Source organism: Miscanthus floridulus, chromosome 2 (genome assembly GCF_019320115.1).
Source record: "Miscanthus floridulus cultivar M001 chromosome 2, ASM1932011v1, whole genome shotgun sequence".
Classification (NCBI taxonomy): domain Eukaryota; kingdom Viridiplantae; phylum Streptophyta; class Magnoliopsida; order Poales; family Poaceae; genus Miscanthus; species Miscanthus floridulus.
The window spans coordinates 167,356,289-167,377,741 of record NC_089581.1 but is presented as its reverse complement, the minus strand read 5'-3'; the positions used below and the strand labels follow the sequence as shown (position 1 = coordinate 167,377,741).

The 21,453-nt window shown below is 50.3% G+C and overlaps 1 long non-coding RNA gene and 1 pseudogene across 1 annotated transcript; one reads left to right on the top strand and one right to left on the bottom strand.

The window, feature by feature from the left end:
* Nucleotides 1-1,410: 1,410 nt before the first annotated feature.
* On the bottom strand, nucleotides 1,411-3,933 carry LOC136540539 (beta-1,2-xylosyltransferease XAX1-like; annotated as a pseudogene).
* Nucleotides 3,934-4,325: 392 nt separating this feature from the next.
* LOC136540538 (uncharacterized) lies at nucleotides 4,326-8,576 on the top strand. Its single transcript, XR_010779993.1, has 4 exons — nucleotides 4,326-5,090; nucleotides 7,150-7,506; nucleotides 7,612-7,966; nucleotides 8,368-8,576. It is a non-coding gene; the product is annotated as an uncharacterized lncRNA (long non-coding RNA).
* The last annotated feature ends 12,877 nt before the right edge of the window (nucleotides 8,577-21,453 follow it).

Here is a 21,453-nt window from a genome sequence, read left to right as displayed (position 1 = left end):
ACCTTAGGGGGAACGCAGCGTTGAGGATGTGCCGGCCAAAGGCCTGAGGGCCTGGCAGGACGGGGCTCGGGCTTCGGTCCTCGTTGCTGTCGTAGCGCCCTCCACGTCGGGGATGATAGCCGCGGCGCGCTGCTTCTCCATCGTCGCCGTGGGCACGTCTCCGGGCGTCGATTATGCTGCGTACGTCGCGGCCACGGCTGAGGCATTGATGTACAAGGACGACGGAGGGCTGCCCGCCGGCTGGCGGTGTTTGGTGTACGGATGTGTCCTTGGTGGGACGCACTGAGGGTGCGCGCTGGCTGGTGTCGGGTTCGCGTCGTCGAGACAACGAACTTTCCGCCTGCTGCGCGGCTGCACGCTCAAGCAACGTGCGAATCTCCCGATAAGCGCGTCGATCCTCGGACGTCGCGGCCTCCGGGAGGCCATGCAGCAAGGCGGTTGCTGCGGCGATGTTCTGGCTGGCTCGAGCAAAGTGAGGAAAGGCCCCATCGTCGGTGAGGATCCTCTGATGTACGGTGCGGGCTGTGGCGCGCGCGCGCCCCCCGTCTTTGCGGCGTTCAATCTCGCGATTGATGTCTGCGTATTCCCGTGCGAGCCCTTGCCCGGCCTCATCGATCTCTTGCTGATGAGCCCTTAGCTGCTCCATCCTCAGGTGAGATGGGGCTGTCCCCTCTTCCCCGGATCTACTCTCAGGATTGTTTGTAGGGGTGGCCTCTTCCCGGGAGGCGCTTTCGACGTGACCCTCGGGGGTCTACGTCATGTAGCATTCCCGGGAAGGATGGTGGCTCCCCCTGCTGGAATCTGAGCTGGAGAGCGGTACAGGTTCCTCGTTGAGAAGCTCGTAGAGGGTCTCCGTATCCCGCTCCATCGCCCCTACGAACTCGATGTCCCTGGGTGGTTGAACCACACGTAGCGCCAGAAGGTGGCCAGCGGTTGCCGCAACGTTGCGGAGACCGAACGGAAACGTTGTCGGGGCGCTCCATACGGACCCTTCCGGACACATGGTGGTGTTGTGAGAGGCCTCCTTGGATGACGGGACTCCCCGGGAGTTGCCCGGTGGGCCCTTAAGCCTGAGACGGCTGAGGTTGATCGAAGGGGGAGATGGGGCGGCTGAGTGAGTCAGTGCCAGCTCTCCTCCTAGTGTGATGATGAAATCCAGGTCGCCAAAACGCACGTGTGCGCCCGGGGCCCAGGTGATTGCGTGGGTGGCCATCCAAGACCTGATTTGGAACGCGCAAAGCCCCTACCTGGCGCGCCAACTGTCGGTGTTTCGTACAAGCACTAGCAAGTAAATTTATAGTAATGCGCGTTAGGCTCGGATGGTGCGCTAAAGGACACAGGATTTATACTGGTTCGGGCGGAACGTCCCTACGTCCAGTTTGTTGCTGCTTGTGTTATTAGCACCATGAACGGTCTGTAGTAAGGGATACAAACTGCCGAGAGAGGGACTGGTCCCAAGTCTCTGATCGAAGGATTGAAAGGTGGTCGAGAGCTTCGTAGCTGCTCGTGTGTATGAGTGCATTCTATTGTTCGGTCCTATTTTTTCCGTCCCTTTGATGGAGGATGCGCATCCCCTTTTATAGATGAAGGGGCTGGCTTTACAAGGGTGAGGGCTCCAGGATGCGTACTCTACTTAGCCTTGGGGCTCAAGTCTACCTGGTCAGGTCCTCAATTCTGATGAGTGCGAAGGAAGATAAGTGCTTACCATGTTGTTGATGTCTCTGTAGGATGTCAGGTTAGTCACAGTATGCTGCCCTGCGCAGGGTATGGGCTGTAGTACAGTGGTTTTGACTTAGGAGCCAACCCCCAGCCTTGCTCCATATGCCTTCTGGTTCCCATGATTCTTGTAGGGAGAATTCGGGGTCGGGGTCCGGTGTAGCGCCGTGGCCAAGGCCCTCTAACTGGGAGGACCTGAGGGGTCGGGAAGAGGGCCCCGCTCCCTCAGGTCCACAGTGCGGTGACGGAGTATCCGTCACCCGTGGAGATAGCAAATCCATTCTCGGAGCGTAGCGGTTGTCGTATATCTTCGTTGGGTTCCGTGTCCCAGAGCTGAAGGCGGCGCCTACAACTCTACCGAGTGAGATGCACGCACCTGTAATACCTTTTGGGCTCAGTGGCGCCCGGAAGGGTCTAAAACATCAGTCCTGTTGCTCCCTGGCAGTCCTTTTCCTGCCAAGGCGCAGGGTATGGTCGTTGGAGCCATGGTTGACCCGAACGTCTTGTCTCGTCCTGTATCCATCATTATGAGGGATAGATATCGATCAGGGTGAGGCTCGTTCTGGGCCGTCGGGTGAGGCGGAGATCAATCCCTATCTCTTGGGCGAGACTAACCCTATTCCTCTGGGATCGGGCGAGGCGGAATCCATCCCTTAGCCCTCGGGCGAGACCGAGCCCGCCCTATAGGCGTCGGGCGAGACGGAGTTTGACTTTGAGCCTTTGGGCGAGACAGGGTTATCCCACAAAGGCATCGGGTGAGGCTGACCCTGCCCCTCCGGGATCGGGCGAGACGGAACTCATCCCTTAGCCCTCGGGCGAGACCGAGCCCGCCCTCAAGGCATCGGGCAAGACGGAGTTTATCCCTTGGCCCTCGAGCAAGACCGAGCCCGTCCCAAAGGTGTCGGGCGAGGCGGAACCGAACTCCTGTTACTCGAACAAGGGATGACATGACGCCTTTATGCGTCTGAAAGTTTTTCACGTTTGGTGGTTATCGGTTCTACCTCCTGGGGTACCCTAGTATTAGGTCCCCGACACCCCCATCCTCTCTTTTTTCTAGCAATAGTACTGTACTTGGTAGGAGGAGCAGCAAGCCTCCTAGCTGATCCTGGTGAGGTTGACGCCGACGTCCTGCTTCTTGATGGTCTGAGCGAGCGCCTGCCACCCCTGCGTGTGGAGCGACATGGGGTCCCTGAACACCGCGTGCTCCCTCGAGTACTTGTCCTTTAGGCTCGTCTCCTCCTCCCCGACGTAGTACTCCAGGTACTGGAGCTCCATCCCGGCGGCCGGCCGCGCATAGAAGTTGGTGGCCATCCAGTCCATCGTGATCTGCACCACCACCGCCTCCGTCGGCAGGAACACCACGTTCGCTAGCCTGGCCCCGTGCACGCCCACCAGCACGTCCGCCGCGTTCACCTGAGCCGCGAACGCCGGCACGTCCGCGCCGGCCTCCGCCGATGTCACGTTGAACCCCAGCTTGTCCGCCACCGCCACCACCTCGTCCAGGTTCAGCAGCCGCCGCGTCCCCGCGCGCGAGATGATCAGCATCCGGGGACGCATGCCGGGCACCTCGCCGAGCACCACGGGCCGAGCGCGTGGCAGCGCCAGCGCGCCGCGCATGAACCGGCTGAAGTCCACCATCGTCAGGTTGCGCGGGTTCCGGGTCGAGTGCGGCGACAGGATCAAGTCCCAGTCGCGGTACAGCCCCACGAACGCGCCCCGCCGGGAAGCGGTGCACGTCGTCGGCGTCGAAGTTGATCACGTCGTGGAGCGACATCTTCCGCAGCAGCGACGTGTACTTCTGCACCCACCATGGCTTGTAGTTGGTGATGAGCAGCTGCACCTCGCCCTTGAGATGCGCCGTCGTCAGGAACAGCGGGACCATCGCGTCCACCATGTCGTGGAAGAAGTTGTCCGTGTACCCGGCGATCGAGAACACCACCGCCGGCACGGCGTGGTGCTTCGTGCACTTGGGCGCCACTGCGGCGGAGAGGACCGACTTCACCGTCACCTCCGTCACGCCGGGCATTAAAAAGTCGTCCTTGCGGGCGTAGGGGCGGAGCCGCTTCTCGCCGCTCTCGTCGAACCCGCCGCGACGGACGGGTTCACCAGGTACACCGTCTTCTGCTTCGGGCTCACGCGGACGTTGCCGGATAGCTCGCACACGGTCGGCCGCGCGTACGGGAACCCCTCGTCCACGCCGTTCTCGTCGCACGTCATCTTGCCTTGGGCTTTGCCATCGTCCCCTTCTTTCTTATCCTCAGCAGCAGCAGCAGCTAGTAATTGAACACCATTGAAGGAGGCCGTGGCGGTGGAGACGAGCAGGATGGGGGCGGCGGGCGGGCAGAGGAAGGAGGCGGCGGCGAACGAAATGGAGAGGGGAAAAGGGAGAGGGCAACAGTGCGTCTAATTGAAAGATGGCTGGGGGCAGCGGGGTCATTTTCAGTGCCGGTGTTAGCGTGTCAGCACGAGCTGGCGTGCCACATAGACGAAAGTGGTAAAAATGAAAGGAGCGCGAACTAAAACAGCTAAATTTGTAAGCGTCATTCTAAGAGTGCGATTTCTATAAGTGACGATCATAATAATGGTAAATATATAAAAAGCCCCAGATTGAGCGACAAGGTGTAGATTTCCGGATGGCTGACGGGCTTGTCAGTGGCGACCCTGACCAGGCCCTCCCGTACCCAGTCCACCAGGCCCTTGGGCTTCACTTCCTCCTCCTCGCGGTCTTGATCCAGCCACCACAGTTCGTCATCATCGGAAGGCACCGCGCTCTTGTGGCCGGTTTCTTCTGCTACCCAGAATTCAAGAAAACAAGTGCCGCGGGCACCCGCTGATTCATCGGTGCTGGCGACGAGGCGCACGTCGCCGTCAAGCAGGAAGCAGGCGGAAGCCATCGAAGGGGCCGGTGAGGCTACCAAGGGAAAGGAGAAGGCAGATCTATGCGGGTTTTCAGGTTCGCGGACGGATCTGCTATTATACGAGCCGCCGCCGCCGCCGCGACCGCGAGGGAGGGAAATTGAAGAAAGGAAATCCTATCGACCTATCGTGACTCGTGAAGGGAGGTATCTGTATATGCTATACGTACTCCGTATATACTATGCCCGTCGCTCCCGGTGTGGGAATCAACTCCTCCGCTCCGCGTCTCCTCCCCACCCCGAGCTGCCATCGCCTCACCTCCGTTCCCAGCGCGCCCTTTCTCAGTCGGGTGCCGTGACCGCGCCGGCCGCCGTTACCGTGCCATCGCCGTCACGCAGCAGCTCATCCAGGTGGCACACACCCAGGCCGGAGCGGCGAGCTCCTCCATCTTCAGCTGCAGTCGCAGGAGCTTGGTTGACGTGGACAGAAGAATCAAGCCAGGAAGTTGGAAGCACTAGGTAAAAATACAATTTTCTGTAGTTATTAGCCCCTGTGTTGGTGCCATTTTGGTTTGCAAGTTTTCCTGCATTTGATTAAGGATCTAATAGGATAATTGCAGATTGTCAACTGTGAATAGCCCAGGATTCTCGAAAAAATAAACATGGCTCACACATCTCTAATTCATAGTTTTCTAATTCACAGTTTTCTTTTCTCATGTCTTGAATTCTTGTTTAGATCATATAGATCATTGTTTAGTGTACTAGGGAGAACTATGGCACCATGTCTTTCTGATTCCATCACTACACCTATATTCTTGCTAAGGTGAACCAAGATTCTCCATTCTCTTGGTTTCATTTGGCATCAATACTATTTTCGCATGGTTTTAATTTTTGTGTGTATTCTTTCTGTACTTCTCAATTTGTATAAGTTGAAATCATGCGCCAGTTTATTGAGCATTTTTTAAGAAACTATTCTGCACACTAGAGACCTTCAAAGCTCAAACGTCCAAGGTAATTCTCAAACAATATGGGGTTAGAAACTTTCATATTGCATTTCTAAATATTCTCGATGACATACTCTTTGCTAAGAATTTTAATTGATGTTGTAAAAATCATACTGTACCAAACATGTCTTCAAAGAAACATGATCTGTTAAGACAGACTACTACAAACGAAGATTAACTACATTTATTGGTGGCCAATTTGAATTAAAATAATAGAAATCCCAGTAATTTATCATTAATTTTCATATTTCTAAATTGTTCAGATTGAAAGCAAAATCCTTTTCATGAGCTTGAACAGAAATTTAAAATATCATGTTCTTGATTTAATGTGCTGTTCATGATATGCATGCCATCGATTTTAGTGAAAATTCTGTAATTTGAGTTTGCCCTACCTCCATTCTCACGCTGTATGCAATCTTAAGGATCCCATGTGACATTAATGTCAGGTCCAATTAGTTTTGGCACCTTATTTTCAGTTAACATGTATCAATGATTTCTTTGCCACAGTGCCACCGTGTTTAGTTTCAGACTTCCAGCATGTAAGCTTGAAACTAATATTACTGAAACATTTTGGGAACGTGCAACAACAACAACAACAACAACAATATAGCCTTTCAGTCTCAAGCAAGTTGGGGTAGGCTAGAGTTGAAACCCATCAAGAGCCCCAAGTCACGGTTCAGGCACTTCAATAGCTGCTTTCCAAGTACTCCTATTCAAACATAGATCTCTAGGTATATCCCAAGCTTTTAAATATCTTTTTATTGCCTTCCCATGTCAATTTCGGTCGTCCTCTACCTCTCCTCATATTATTAGCTTGACTTAGGACTCCACAATGCACTGGTGCCTCTGGAGGTCTCATTTGGACATGGCCAAACCACCTCAACCGATGTTGGACAAGCTTTTCTTCAATTGGTGCTACCTCTAGGCGATCACGTATATCATCGTTCCGAACTCGGTCCATTCTTGTATGACCGCAAATCCATCGCAACATACGCATTTCTGCAACACTCAGTTGTTGAACATGTTAAATCTTTGTAGGCCAATATTCTGCTCCATATAACTTAGCTGGTCTAATCGCCGTTAAAAAAGAACTTGCCTTTTTGCTTTTGTGGTACCCTCTTGTCACAGAGAATGCTAGAAGCTTGTCGCCACTGGATCCACCCTGCTTTGATTCTATGGTTAACGTCCACATCAATATCTCCATCCCTCTGTAGCATCGATCCCAGATACCGAAAGGTATTCTTTTTAGGCACTACTTGACCTTCCAAACTCACATCTCCCTCCTCCTGTATAACTCCGCTAAAGTCGCATCTCATGTATTCGGTTTTAGTTCTGCTCAATCTAAAACCTTTAGACTCAAGGTTCTGCCGCCATAACTCTAGTTTCCTATTTATTCCCGCATGGCTTTCGTCCACTAACACTACATCATCAGCGAATCCCCTTGTATGTTCCTGGTAACCTCATCCATTACCAAGGCAAAGAGATACGGGCTTAAGGCTGACTCTTGACGAAGCCCAATTTTAAATTTTGGGAATGTGCCTCTCTATTTTTTCTAACTGTTATCTGTTCTGCAGGCACAATAAGTCCTGAGAGTGTGATTTACAGTTTTGGCACTGTCTTGCTTGATCTCCTGAGTGGAAAGCTTCCACCTAGTCATGTAAGTTTTCCTGTCAACGTCAAATAAAATGTAAGTTTTCCTGCTCTATGTGTGCTATACAGCTTTCGAGAAGCAGAGTGCTCTGTTTGCTCTTGCAGTTTCAGATATTGTTATGATAAATTTGTGAGTTTCTATTTCACATATTACTGTTTTATTGAAAGTTAAAATTTTGGTAAGCACATAGATATTTGACTATTATACGATCTACAGGTGGTGTTAAGACATTGGGCGAGAACATGCTGCTAACAGGCCTCTTTTGAGAACAGTATTTTAGGTTTGTACAGTTCCAGAGACGAGTCTAGTTTCTTCTCTATTTCTGCAGTTTGATATTTTTAATTTGTTTGGCTTTTCTTGTGATCTGATTTTCATGTCTTTGCAGACTCCGCTGGAGTACCGAGCACAATCTCTCAAGGAGGATATTGAAAAGGTGCAAATACAATCTGCTTACCTGCTTTCATCTTTGTCATGTCCCAATTCTCATTAATCACTGTCTTTTTCTATGAGATATGGGATACTGTTCAGCAACTAGTAGCTTACACGGAAGCAGCGCTTAGTGATTTCTTCAGTGTCGGTGCATCGGTTTTCTGAAAGTAAGGCTTTCATGCATAAACTGACTCATATTTTCTGCAATATAAAGGTAGAGGTCCCTCGCAACGACCTTGGCTGAGTGGGAGCACAGCAGTAGGACTTCTTCCTCAATGTGCACAGAATAGGATTGAAGTGATCTTCTCCAGGTTAGCGCATTGTGTGTGCTTGAAAATCCAGTGAAAAGTTGTTGATTTTTCTGTGCTAAAATCGTATTAGTGTCCTGTACTATGTTTTCTTTCATATTGAGTAGTGGAAGCTCGCTTGTTTGTGAACACTGTCAGGCAGGGATTAGTATAAAGAATGGCAGAACTAATTTATCTAGCAAGTACCAAACAATGTAGATAGATTGTCAGATACGTGGCAAGAAGTAGAAGTGAATGGGCTGACAGCTTCTGATCATGCTATTCCAACTGCCTGTTATCCTGTTTATCCATAGATTTCTTTTTGAGCAGTTTATAGATTACATCGCACTGATTATATGATTGTAGAAGGTATAGCACTAGTCTCCATTTCCTTTCACTGATTATATGTTTGTGTATGGTTGCAGGTTGGAGGTAGGGAGCATTGCTAGGTCTGATAAGAACAAAAAAGATTTTGTTATCAGCATTACTAATAGGCACTGTACTCTTGTTTAATGGCTTACACATGGTAGTGATCATTAACCCAACCAATTTAAGCTATAGGAATTTTGATTGTTCTGAAGTCTATGCGTACTATTGACCATGAGAAGTCTTACTAAGGTTGATTTTCCAGATCCTTTTGCTGCCATTTTAACTCCACTGCGCAGAGGCCCCGTTTGCTTTGCTGAAAAAAACAAGCCAAAACACTGTTCTGACTGATTTATTGTGAGAGAAAAACACCGTTCTAACTGAAAAAAACAAGCTGAAAAAGACGGATTATAAGAGAAGCGAACAGGGCCATGTGATGGTAGCAATGTACTATTTTGTGAAGCACAGGCTCCAATACATTGCTATTTTTCTTTTTGACCGAGCTAAAAAATTCATATATACAGTGTATATATATGTATGTATATTGAAAAGGCAAAAATACACGTAAACTGAACAACCGTACAACAATTCAGCCCAACATAGCATGCTCCTACTCTTTTTTCTCCCCATCCGAAGGCCCAATGAGGCCTAGTGGCCCAAATTCTCTACCGCACTCCCATGATCCCATCGACCCATCCCGCACCGGCACTCCCGCAGCCACGGATTCACAGTCACGGTCCTCACGCTGCTCATGGACGTGGTCACGCGGAGTCTTCAGTCGCTATGAATTTATGTAATCATGCTCAGTTGTATGTTAAGTGTTATATATTTGCTATATATATTACAATAAGAACTATATTGTCAAAAAAAATAACACCCCTTCATAGTTTCATACTCCCCTTTATCATATCTGGAATACCCAAGGAAAAAAGTCATGGGCCCGCCGCTGCTGCCGGCCGCGCCGCACACCTCCCCGCGACCCTCGTAAATGTTTCGCCACCCATCGCCCCGCCGCGGGCGGTAGGGTCGGCCGCGGAGCTCCGATGAGACCCTACTGCCTGTGGCGACCTCCTCCTTCCCCTCCCCTCCCGCCGCCACCATGGCCATGGGCGCCACCACCGTGACCTGGCCTGGCTGCCTCCTACGCCGCTGGAACCCTATCTGTTGCCCTCTTGCTGTCCCAATCGCCTGGCCGGCTTGCCTCCTCCGAGCCCCTTCTAAGCCCAGCAGAGTTGAGGAAGAAGAGAGGGAGAGTCGGAGAGAGAGGGTGCCGGCACCTAGGCACCTTCTTCTTCCTTCCGGCGCGAGCACGGTGTGGGCGCGTGGGTCACGTGCTCGATGCGTCGCACAACCGTCACATAAAAACTTTTGTGTTTTATTTTTGTTTTGTTTGTTCAATTCATCATCACAGGCGCGTGTAGACCAAAACACGTCTGTGATGATGTCATCACAGACTTGTTTTGCCTTACACGCGTCCGCGTTTTGCCTATGCGCGTCTGTGCTTTGTGGTAATCACAGACGCCCTATGGGAAACACGTAAAACCTCATCTATGGCTTTGAGTCGACAGTACGCGTCTATGATTAACTTTTTTCGCATTGTAAACGGCACCGTACCGCCTTCAACACTAGTCCATTGGCCATTTGAAGGTTATCATAGTCTATTGAAGCTATATGAAGCTAGTAAATAGTTTTTTATGATTCACTCTCACACGAAATCACCTTTCAGATGTAGTTTTATACCTTAGTGAATTCAAGATAATCACTTCTCTATCGGAGAATCAATTTTGATAGAGACTTGGAAGCACGAGGAGCTCTACCAAAAAGACCCTTCAACTACCAAATCTTTTTAAAATGGATTCTTATTAACAGGACAATGTTTCCGAGGAGAAATTGAGTCCAAAACTTTCGAGGATCCAAGGGCCATGTGATGGTAGCAATGTACTATTTTGTGAAGCACAGGCTCCAATGCATTGCTATTTTTCTTTTTGACCGAGCTAAAAAAAATCATATATACAATGTATATATATGTATGTATATTGAAAAGGCAAAAATACACGTAAACTGAACACCGTAGAACAATTCAGCCCAACATAGCATGCTCCTACTCTTTTTTCTCCCCATCCGAAGGCCCAATGAGGCCTAGTGGCCCAAATTCTCTACCGCACTCCCATGATCCCATCGACCCATCCCGCACCGGCACTCCCGCAGCCACGGATTCACAGTCACGGTCCTCACGCTGCTCATGGACGCGGTCATGCGGAGTCTTCAGTCGCTGTGAATTTATGTAATCATGCTCAGTTGTATGTTAAGTGTTATATATTGTACAATAAGAACTATATTGTAAAAAAAAATTAACACCCCTTCATAGTTTCATACTCCCCTTTATCATATCTGGAATACCCAAGGAAAAAAGTCATGGGCCCGCCGCTGCTGCCGGCCGCGCCGCACACCTCCCCGCGGCCCTCGTAAATGTTCCGCCACCCATCGCCCCGCCGCGGGCGGTAGGGTCGGCCGCGGAGCTCCGGTGAGACCCTACTGCCTGTGGCGACCTCCTCCTTCCCCTCCCCCCTCCCGCCGCCACCATGGCCATGTGCGCCACCGCCATGACCTGGCCTGGCTGCCTCCTACGCCGTCGGAACCCTATCTATTGCCCTCTTGCTGTCCCAATCGCCTGGCCGGCTTGCCTCCTCCGAGCCCCTTCTAAGCCCAGCAGAGTTGAGGAAGAAGAGAGGGAGAGTCGGAGAGAGAGGGTGCCGGAACCCTAGGCACCTTCTTCTTCCTTCCGGCGCGAGCACGGTGCGGGCGCGTGGGTCACGTGCTCGATGCGTCGCACGACCGTCACATAATAACTTTTGTGTTTTCTTTTTGTTTTGTTTGTTCAATTCATCATCACAGGCGCGTGTAGACCAAAACACGTCTGTGATGATGTCATCACAGACTTGTTTTGCCTTACACGCGTCCGCGTTTTGCCTATGCGCGTCTGTGCTTTGCAGTAATCACAGACGCCCTATGGGAAACGCGTAAAACCTCATCTATGGCTTTGAGTCGGCAGTACGCGTCTATGATTAACTTTTTTCGCATTGTAAACGGCACCGCCTTCAACACTAGTCCATTGGCCATTTGAAGGTTATCATAGTCTATTGAAGCTATATGAAGCTAGTAAATAGTTTTTTATGATTCACTCTCACACGAAATCACCTTTCAGATGTAGTTTTATACCTTAGTGAATTCAAGATAATCACTTCTCTATCGGAAAATCAATTTTGATAGAGACTTGGAAGCACGAGGAGCTCTACCAAAAAGACCCTTCAACTACCAAATCTTTTTAAAATGGATTCTTATTAACAGGACAATGTTTCCGAGGAGAAATTGAGTCCAAAACGTTCGAGGATCCAAAAAACCTACTAAACAGACGTTAGATCTAGAAAGGTTCGCTGAGCAATTTCTCTAAGGTCAGTCTCCTTTCTTAATTATCAGAAATTGCAACGGTCACATTTAAGATGAAGAACGATGTCACAACGTTGAGATTTAGAGCATCTCCAAGAGACTTTTTATATCTTTACTAATTTATAGAAATAGAGATTTTGGTGAAAAAATACTCTCAATCAGCCTCTTCAATTGATTGAATATCTAAATATAGATATGCTCTATTCTGGATTTCTCGCTAGCCAAAGATGAAGAGTAAGGATGGCTCTCTAGACTTCGCACAAGACATAGGCCCTGTTTGGTTCCAAATAAGTCACCTACTTATAAGTTAAAAAGTGAAAAAAGTGACTTATTTTGCCAAACACCACCAACTTATAAGTCACCCCTGCTTATAAGTTTTAAGTTGGTTCACCCCTGCTTAAAACTTATAAGTCACCCTTTTTCGCATGGGGCCTACACCTTTAATGAACTTATAAGTCATCTACAACCAAACAGGCATGACTTATAAGTCACTGGTTTTCAGTCACCTGACTTAATAAGTCACCTGACTTATGGAAACCAAACAGGGCCATAGAAACACTGTTGGAAAATACAAAGATATACAAAATGGTTTTTACTCAAATGATCCTCCAAACGATGATTTAGAGAGTAGATTTTAGATAGGCTGTTTGGAGATGCTCTTAAATGCAACAAGAATATGCATTTGAATTTTTATGTGATATTTTTGAATTTTGGTCCTTTTTTAAAACATTTTTTAGAAAAAGACCACTGCCAAAACGTTTTCTGAAAATAGACCGTTTTTAGGCGTCTTAGGACATGACGCCGAGGTATTAGGGTCGGCGTCGACTGACACGACGCCGAGGTCTTGCCACGTCACGGACGACCCCGGTCGACGGCGACACGGTGGCGCATGGGGCCCACTACGTCAGCGTCGTGTCAGCCAACGCCAGAGGCCGAACCTCGGCGTGTAGTCTCACCACGCCGAGCTACCTGTTCAATGAGATTCAAAACTCAATTCTACCCCAAAAACGCGACTGAATATAAATTTTTGTCCTTTCATATCTCCTGATCTGTTTAGTTCTGGCACAAAATGTAGTAACAAAAGTTGTAGATCTATATGAGTACTACAACTTTTCTTTAAGGTTCAAAGTCTTATTCGGTCTGGTTGGAGAGATACAAGGCTCCAAAGTGGGGTACATGAAAACTGAAATCCTAAATTCAGTCATCCAGACTTAGCCAAATTTTGAGCTCCCCAAAACAGTCATGGATTCCAACTTTAGGGCTCGTTTTGACTTTCTTACAAGCTTATCTAGCTCTTGGCCCAAAAACAAGGTTTGTTGTACTCCACTCAAACTTCAACTTTTATTTAAGGTGCAACTCCATAAAAGCATTGTAAGCAATTGGTCAACACCGGTCAAAATAGCATCACGATAAAGCTCAATTTAGAGTTTTTGACCGATTGAGGCATTTTCTTGACCTTTGCTCAACATGAATCCTTCGTGACTTTTGTTGTAGAGTTCATCTAGAGTCATTTGGGCAAGGTTGCAAGGTTTGGTTGATGACACATGTTCTCATTCACTTAATAAGACCAACAAACATAAATATAGCATGTCTACTCTTATTAGTATAACTCGTGTTAGTAGAAGAGAAATTGTTGAGAAAGATTTTTCATTTGAATCATGCAAATAGGATTTCAACCTATACCAAAGGTTTAGTTTAATACTTTATTCTTTCTTTTTTATGATTTATAGGCTCGGCGTCAAGTCTGACGACGCCAGGAGATACGAAAGGACAAAAATAGTATTCGAGTACATTTAAAATCTTTAAGTACGACACTGTCCTCCGGCGTGCAAATCAGAGCTCCTGCCACGTGACGCCGCTGTCGTGGAGTCTCTTTGGCGACCGCCGTTACCACATCTTGGTCGGGCATCCATACATACATAAGGTCCAACACATTCAACATCCATACGTAGTCCATACATATGCTTCATCAATCATCCAACATAGTCCAAACATAGTACAAGGTCCATACATAGTGCATTACATAAGGTCCAATGCATACATAGTCCATGCACAAAAGAAGCATATGAAGTCTTTGGATCTTTTAGCTCGCTCCTTGTCTAATGCTCCATCATTTTCTCCTTGTCTCTCTTTTTTTTTCTACAGTAGTGCATTTTCACAACTTTTAGCGGATATTGAGCTAAGTTAGAAACAATTAATGAAAACTTCACTATGAAAAGTTTTATGAGGTTTGAAATCAAAAAGTCACCTGAAATGATAAGTTATATCCTTGTTGGAATGGTCTTATTAAGTGAATGAGAACATGTGTCATCAACCAAACCTTGCAACCTTGCCCAAATGACTCTAGATGAACTCTACAACAAAAGTCACGAAGGATTCATGTTGCCCAAAGGATCCATTAAGTAGAAAAAATTGTGACTATAAAAATAGAAGGAGAGAGTCATGAAAACAGATAATAATATAAAAATTATATAAATGTTGAATCTGAATTTTTTTGTTGGTGTTCGAACAATGTTTTTTTAATAGAGAAAGAGATGAGAATTACCTGAGAGCTGGCGTAGAATTACCTGAGAACTGGCGTGAGGCGACACTTTTATTTATAGCCGATCCGGATTTTTTCGAGACCGAGCTGGTGTCGTTGCACTTGACCAATCCGGATTTTTTTAGATCGATCTGGCTCCGTATTGCACCAGCTATTTGCATGTGGGCATGCAATCCGATCGACGTGTGGAGACAGCTCACAAGTCACACGTGGGTTAAACCGATCCGGATTTAGCCTGGGGGTGGGCGCACAAACGAAAGGCTGTGGACGAAACCTCCTTTTGTTTTTTTAGATGGTATATATAATAGATGTAGAATACGGTTTTTAGGGATCTCTAGGTCATTCATTTTTGAGGAAGGGAAAAAATCAACACTAGGTCATTCACTTTTGATTGACCAGAAAAGATACGGAGGATGTGTTAGGAATGTGTGTTCGCAGAAATGCTAATATGTCCATTGAATCACACCAAGAGTATGTGGCGTGATCGCAGTGGTGACTCGTGCCATGGTTTCTCGCACGACTCATATGGCAATTTCTGAAAATTTAGTTGAGGAAGGTTGTGTTTCCCTTCCAATACTCCTCTAGAAAATTGCACACATCTCACGGCATCCTATCTCTGTTTATTAATCAATTTTGTAATTAATTCTAACCTGGGTCCCGAGTGGGCTCGGCATGTCCATGCCTAGCCCTGTGCCCAGCCCAGAAACCCAGGTGGAGTCCCCTCCCTAAGATTCTCGGCTTTGGCGGCAGTTTTTTACTCGCGAGGCCACCGCCGCTGCATCTGCTAGTCTCCCGGTCGTGTCACCATCGAATCCCTGCTTGCCTCCTTCGCCTCAGTCACCCTCGCGCTCTCGTCCCTCCCCCATGACTACATTGCGCCGCCATTCCATTCGTCGACAGGAGTTCCACATCGGCTGCTGGCTGCCGCCGTTCCAATGAGGCTAGTGGTCTGCCGCCTGCTGCTGTCTATGCTGCTGGAGGGCTGCGAGGGCCACGGCCGCATGGTGGACGCCAGCTCGGGCAACCCAGACGAGCCAGCATCTTACTGTGCTGACGGCTGACGCCCGACCAAGATGTGGTAACGGCGGTCGCCAAAGAGACTCCACGACAGCGGCGTCACGTGGCAGGAGCTCTGATTTGCACGCCGGAGGACAGTGTCGTACTTAAAGATTTTAAATGTACTCGAATACTATTTTTGTCCTTTCGTATCTCCTGGCGTCGTCAGACTTGACGCCGAGCCTATAAATCATAAAAAAGAAAGAATAAAGTATTAAACTAAACCTTTGGTATAGGTTGAAATCCTATTTGCATGATTCAAATGAAAAATCTTTCTCAACAATTTCTCTTCTACTAACACGAGTTATACTAATAAGAGTAGACATGCTATATTTATGTTTGTTGGTCTTATTAAGTGAATGAGAACATGTGTCATCAACCAAACCTTGCAACCTTGCCCAAATGACTCTAGATGAACTCTACAACAAAAGTCACGAAGGATTCATGTTGAGCAAAGGTCAAGAAAATGCCTCAATCGGTCAAAAACTCTAAATTGAGCTTTACCGTGATGCTATTTTGACCGGTGTTGACCAATTGCTTACAATGCTTTTATGGAGTTGCACCTTAAATAAAAGTTAAAGTTTGAGTGGAGTACAACAAACTTTGTTTTTGGGCCAAGAGCTAGATAAGCTTGTAAGAAAGTCAAAACGAGCCCTAAAGTTGGAATCCATGACTGTTTTGGGGAGCTCAAAATTTGGCTAAGTCTGGATGACTGAATTTAGGATTTCAGTTTTCATGTACCCCACTTTGGAGCCTTGTATCTCTCCAACCAGACCGAATAAGACTTTGAATCTTATAGAAAAGTTGTAGTACTCATATAGATCTACAACTTCTGTTACTACATTTTGTGCCAGAACTAAACAGATCAGGAGATACGAAAGGACAAAAATTTATGTTCAGTCGCGTTTTTGGGGTAGAATTGAGTTTTGAATCTCATTGAACAGGTAGCTCGGCGTGGTGAGACTACACGCCGAGGTTCGGCCTCTGGCGTTGGCTGACACGACGCCGACGTAGTGGGCCCCATGCGCCACCGTGTCGCCGTCGACCGAAGATCGGGATCCCTGTCTCCATTAGAAAGATTGGGGGGAAAGAAGTGAACGCGCCGATGGGGTGTGCCAGCATTCATCTACGCCATACCCGGTTGAAGGGTTACCCGTACATGCGTCTGGCTACATCCAACAAGGGATGGCATTCGCAGTGGTTTTATATTAGGGATGATGTGAGTGCCACCCTACCGAAGTACACCGGACGTCTTATTGTGGATGCTCCGGCGTCGTGGGGCTGGGGCGTCCAGTCTAAAGACAAGAAGCACATCTCCGACCTTCTCTCCGCCCTCCATGCCCTGAAGGGTCGGGGTGTAAAGGGGTCGGGGATTATCGGTGCCTACCACGCGAGGAGGGTGGCGCCACTGATGGCGCGTGTGCTTCCCCTGCATCGGATGATGCCCGGGATATCGTTCGAGGGGACGGTGCTCGTTGACGAGGCGCTCCCTTATTCGGAAGTGGCGCAGCGTGTCAAGGAGGCGACGGAGCCGACGAAGGATTCTGCCGGCATGGTCCTCGACATCGTGTATCCGGTGCCCGGGCATCCTCCAATGCGGCCGGAGCCTGGGTTCTTCGAATTCGTAAGCCCTCTTCTCCCGCACTCTTTTCTTTCTCCTGAATCTCCCTTTTTTAATACTTGCTTTTGTGATGTTGGGGCTAGCCGAGGGGGCTAGTCTTCAAGGATAGTCCGGCTCCACTGCCGAAGGACAGGGCTTGGCGGCGGCGAATCGACTCGCGGCCGAGCGGGACAAGAAAGCAAAGGAGGAGATGAAGAAGGCGAAACGACTGAAGCAGGAGGCACGGGATCGGGGAGAGGACGTGAGCAGTGAGGATGACGACGATGATGATGACGACGACGACGACGAGGTAGCCGTCGACGTGGATTGGGGCGTCCTGGAGGATGAGGAAACGCTGACAGTGGCCACCCACCCGTGCAGGGGCCCTTCCTTTTCACGCAGAGGGAAGTGAATCATGAGGTCAGTGGAGGCCGGCGAGTCCGCCGCTTCGCACGGCGTGCCGGCCGAGGATCGGTGGATGGGGGACGCCGGGCTTGCTGCCGCCGACCCAGGCGACGTGGAGGGGTGGCACCGGAGCCCGCCCGGCTCTGATGCCGCCCTGTGAGGTGATGGAGGGGAGCAGCTCCGGTGCTGCGCCCCGTGAGACGATGGAGGGGGACGGCTCCGGTGCCGCGCCCGACAGACGATGGAGGGGAGCGACTCCGGCGCGCCCCACGAGATGAACCCCCCTGCCCCGGAGCAGGGGGCAGGCATGAAACGGTCCCGTCCGGACGAGTCAGGGCAGGGATCTGGGGATCCGTCCCCAAAACGCTTCCGCCGGCCGAGGACGTCAACGTAAGCTCTTGACTCCTCTGTTTTCATCTTTTTTCCATTTTTATTTTGACTTATCGGTTATTACCTTTGTGTAGGTTCTTGCGGACGGGTCACCCCCTGGGCTGGCGCCCAAGAAGAGTCTCGCCCTTCAAGTGGGACAGACGGCGTCGCCTGGTTGTCCCCTGTTTAGGGCAGAGTGGTGCCGATGTCGAGGCCGCGTTGGCCGACCCCGATGGCGTCCATGGTGGCTCCCACGCCGCGGAGGTGGAACAGCCGGCCGAGGGACCGTATATACTGCTGGTGAAGGTGATCATGACTTGCGCCAAACAGGATCAGCCGGGCTGCGGTCGTGGTGGCACCCGAGGCGTGGTGCAATCCTGCGCCGCCAGGCGCCCATGTGGATCCGCCCGTGGCGCCCGAAGCGGTCCAGACGGAGGAGGGTCCAGGCCGGAGGGTCCTTGAGTGCGGCGGTGGTGCCGCCACTAGGGTCAGGTAGGAGCCGCCACCGGCCCCTTGTCGGGAGGAAGCCGCTCCCCTGCGGGGGGGAGCCGCCGCTCCAGTGGATGGCTGCTCAGGACCCGACGTCGGCTCTTTTCTCGCTCGATGATCATTCCGAGAGTATGGAGCGAGAAGGTCTTGACATCGGGATCTCGACCATGCTGAACGCCCTGGACCAGGCCAGAGGAGCCCTCCGTGAGATCGTTATCCCTACCTCTCAGGTATTTTCTGGACTTTCTTTTCTTCTTTCTTCGTGTGTTTGTGTGTTCTCGCATTTCTGATATCAGTCTTCTTCTTCTTCAGATTCTTGTTGCTCAGTAGCCAGAAAAAATCCCATTCCTCCAGTGAGCAGAAGGCGGAGCGGGATCGCCTCTCCGAGGAGGCCCGGCTGTCGAGCAAACATGGCCCGCCCAGCTTGCTATCGTCCAGGAGCGGGAGGCCCAGGCGCGTCAGGATGCGGAGGAGGCGCACGGGATGTTCGAGGACCTGTCGGCGAGGTCTAAGCTGGATGGAGAGGAGATTGCCAGGCTCCAAAAAGAGCGAGACGAGCTGCTGCAGAGGAATGCCCGCGGCCAATGAGAAGGCCAGCGAAGTCCTGAAGGAGCTGGAGATGGAGCGGGACCTCCGGCGGAAGGCCGAGAGTAGGGCCACAGCCCTCCAGCAGAAGGTGGACGAGGACGTCGAGGTGGTCCGCTCTCTCCGGGCGGAGCTTGGTGACGCGGTGGAAGGAAGGTTGAGTGCTGAGAACATCGCCACCAAGCTAGAGAAAGAGGCTGCCTATACGCGAAGGGCCCTTCAGGCTGAGAGCGATGAGCACGATCTTCTACAAGCTGCGGTCGGGGTGGTCCTTAACGCCCTGAATGTGACTGAGCCGGTGGAGACCGGCCCGCTCGCAGCTCGTGTCGGAGGTATCACGGCTCGGGTGGGCCAACTTGAGGAGAGTGCCTTTCACGCCGGGATTACCCAGGCCTTCACCGTCACCCACGCCCATTATGAGAAGGAAATAAACCTGAAGGGTGATGAGCGAAGGCTTTCCGTCCACCTACGAGGATGAAGAGCTGGAGGAAATGGAGAAGATGGTCGCTTCCCTTGCGAAGAACCTGGCAGACAGTCTGAAAGAAATGGTTCTCCCTTCGCGGGAGTAATTAATCGAACAATTTTGAGAACAGCTTATATGTAATATGTGGACAAGTGTCGGTACTTTTCGAGTCTGGACGCCTTTCGTGCTTTTGCGTCTTAATTTCGTTTTGTTTGATTTTTTGCGATTTGATTTTTTACGGTCTTACCAATATGTTCCCCTGAATTATGCCGCTGATTATAATGCGAGGAGATTGTTCCGAAGGGAGGAAAGGAGGGTGGCCATACCTTAACAGCCCCCGAGTAAGGTCTGACCCCCGCACCTACTGGGGTCGGGTGTTACTGGAGACCGGAATCGTGGTTTTGGTGACAATGGATGTCATCGCAATAATCCCCACCCTGTCTTCCAACAGAAATCCCAACTGGGGACTCTATGGGCTCGGCAAGGTGGGGCCTTTGAACCTGTGTCCCTGCATGTTTGGCCCGAGCCCCCGAGCCTGTTAGGGTCTGATAGGGGTCGGCCCGTTATTTGCGTGTTACCCCGTCCTCGGTTTTTCGCAATCGGAGGGGCTGAGTGAACGACACTTGCCTCGACTGGCTTGAGTACCGCGCTCAACGAGCTCGCTAACGGGTACGTTCGTGCGGAATCCGGGGTCCATCATTTGCTGATGGGGTCGGCAGAGCCCTCTGGTGGCACTCCACAACTTCTTAACCCGCCTCCCGGCAGATGCCTGAGTCGTTCGATAAGCTCAGGGGGCCCGATGGCCTCTCCTCGATGGAGATTCTGTGGGTTTGGCTCGAGGTTAGAATCGAACGAGAGAAGGTCGAGACGTCCCGGTTCGCTTCTGAGCAGGGATCGGGCAGGGCCGCTGGGGCTCGTCTTGGTTATCTCTCCCTGGCCCTGTTAGCGTGAGGCGGCCTCGAGCCCTTCGCGGGCCGACCTTCGAACCTCAGCCTATGGTTGCCTATATCGAATGAGGCGACAGCCTGTTTCGTGGTGCGACACGAATCGTTGGGATGCAATTTTTTGCATATGAAATGTTTTGAATGCAACATTTAATTGAAAATAAAGGCGGGGTCGGTAACGTTACCTTGGTGATATGAGTGGCTGGAAAAGCTCCTACCAGATGGGTTCGGGCCCTGACGTTTGTGACGAGGTTGAAAAAACCTGCGTAAGAATTGCTATTCTTTGTTTTCGTGTCTCGGTGACGATCCGAGCCGTTCGATTAACTTGGGCAGCCTGACAGCTTCTCCTTTGGGGGAGACTCTATAGGCGGACCCCTCCGATCCCTTCTTTGAGAAGGCAGACGTCGAAACTAGAGACGCGAGGGGCGTTGAGTAGGATTTTTCTGGTAAACAGAAACACCGTAGCTATCGGGGCGTAGGGTTGCTAGTTCGTCCAGTTTTACTCAAAGCTTTGTGCCTGTATGTCGCACCCTTAGTTTCAGGCGTACGGAGGGGTCGGGTGAAGAGGATGTCTAGACTGGTAGTCATCCTCGGCAGCCCCCGAGTGATGCTCGCGTCCCTGCTATTTGACGGGGTCGAATCTTGCGAACGAATTTTAACGCATAAAGTGAGAAAGCTGAGAGGCTTATCTTTCTTTGGTCGTTCGTTCATCGTGTCTTCTGGGCCGAACGGTCGACACAGGAGATCTGAAAGGTCCGTTGTCGGGTCGTCCGTGGTCCTACATGGGGAGGTGAAAAGTTGTCTGCCTATGTGGGTGCCTTAATCGCCGCATCCGGAGCGGGTCAGTGGCGGGCCATACCCAGGCAGGTGTTCAGTTTGACCAAAGAGGGACGCCTCGTAGACCGGGGTTCGTCCCCATCACTTCTGGCGCGTCCCCTCAGATATCAATCAGCATTGATTGCATATTAAAAAAGAGGGAAGGGAGAGGGTTTTTCGTCCGACCTTCACCTTTCCTTAGTTACAGCGCTTCCTCTTTAAATAGGGAGGGGGAGAGGAGCTCTCATCCCACCTCCCCTTCTACCTCTGAGCCGCTATCTCTCCTTCTTCTTCCTTTCCGCCAAACGCGTCCGTGCGTCGCGGTGGATCCTGAGTGAGGAAGAGTAATGCCAGAGAGAGATAGAGAACTTACAAACTTGCTCATGAGTCTGGTGTGTGATGTTGAGCCGGAGGTTATCCAACGTAGAT